The 1,725-nt window shown below is 33.6% G+C and overlaps 1 protein-coding gene across 1 annotated transcript in view; it reads right to left on the bottom strand.

The window, feature by feature from the left end:
- Positions 1-1,725, bottom strand: part of Fbxl17 (F-box and leucine rich repeat protein 17) — a 479,631-nt gene that overhangs the window by 464,008 nt on the left and 13,898 nt on the right.

The raw sequence follows: 1,725 nt of genomic DNA, 5'->3' as shown, positions 1-1,725 counted from the left end.
ATTTTAATATTTTATTATTTTTATTTTATGTGTATGAGTGTATTGCCTGGATGTATGTAAGTGCACCCATGTCTTGCAATGCCACGGAGGTCAGAAGAGGGCTTTGGATTCCCCTGGAACTGGAGTTAAGAAAAGTTTATAGCCACCATGGGTGCTGGAAATTGAACCCAGGCCCTCACAAGAGCAGTCAGTGCTCTTAACCGCTGAGCCATCTCTCCAGCCCCTAAATTTTATTTTTTTATGTATACTTAAAATCCATTCTCTGTCTTCTATGCCAATAACACTACTCCATCAGAAGAGTCTAATATACCAGCCTGACTTTTGCTACAGAACAGTCTAAGAATAGGAAAATAGTACTCTACACGACGATGAAAATTCTATATAATAACTGAAGAAGAAAGAAAGGAGGAAATATTTGGATTGTTTTACTATTTCTACAGACTACTGCATCATATAAAGCTAATTCATAATTCAAAAAAACATGAAAATCTGAAGCAAATGTCTAATTTAAGTAAGTTTTAAAATGACTCACATTCTAGGGAAGATTTACATAATTAGTTTCAAAGTAGTAAAATTTGTAATATTTGACTGTCAAGATACATTTACCCCTAAAAAGCCTGCAAATTTCCCTCTACTTCAACGGTAATTATTTTATTCTTTTTCACAAGCATTAAGCACATCCCCATAGTCTGCTACTCCGGTGCCTATTTGTGTTACATGATATTTAAATATGTAAAGATAATCCTGTTGTTAATAATGCATAACCTTTTTAAAGTGTTTCACTGTGAAATATAAAATGTTGGAAAAAATTCTATCAAAATAAAATTGTGCTACATCCATAAAAATGCATAGTTTGCCATAAAATAGGTTTTAGGAATGTCATAAAATACTTTACCTGTACAAGGAAGAAATGAATCAGGAAAAATATTAAAACAAGAAAAAGTGCTACTTCAATATGTCCTGAGCATACAGAATGAAACAGGTTCCCTTATAAATGGCAATGTCCTCAATAAATACATTGAGCTGCCACATTGAATAGGCACTACTTAAATCTTTTCTCAGATCTCTCCTCACACTGAACTTTTAATAAGTTCCTATGAAATGCTTCTATTTAATGATCGTCATCTGGTGAATGAGTAGACCACTCTGAGTTAAGAAGTTCTAACTACTCTTTGCAAAGGAAGTATATCTAAAAGGAATTATGCATAGACCTGTTTTGAAGTCAATTATTGAGCCAAATATGCGTAATTAACACTTTTTTTTCTTCACTTTATGCTCATCAATTTGGACTTCCATTTGTGTTTTAAAACAGTTTGGATATTTTAAAGCATGTATAAAGTATGTCATCTGACAACATAAAAGGGAAATTAAAAGTTAGCTTTTAAAAGCTTATTCTGGAGGCTGGAGAGATGGCTCAGCAGTTAAAAGCACTGACTGCTCTTCCAGAGGACCCGGGTTCAATTCCCAGCACCCACATGGCAGCTAGGAACCATCTCTAACTCCAGTTCCAGAGGAATCCGAAGCCCTCTTCTGACCTCCTCGGCATTGCACACCATGGGTACACTCAACATACATGCAGGCAATATACTCATACACATAAAATAAAAATAATAAGTAAAATATTTTTTATATGTATTTTTTTTAATTAAAAGAAGCATTTCATTACAACAGCATTAACCTATTCAATAACATTTTTCTGAGATAGGGTACATCTCTTTCAAAATA

The sequence above is a fragment of the Nannospalax galili genome, unplaced genomic scaffold, assembly GCF_000622305.1.
Source record: "Nannospalax galili isolate Female #2095 unplaced genomic scaffold, S.galili_v1.0 scaffold578, whole genome shotgun sequence".
Classification (NCBI taxonomy): domain Eukaryota; kingdom Metazoa; phylum Chordata; class Mammalia; order Rodentia; family Spalacidae; genus Nannospalax; species Nannospalax galili.
Note: the sequence above shows the minus strand (reverse complement) of the source record. Positions and strands in the feature narration are given on the sequence as shown.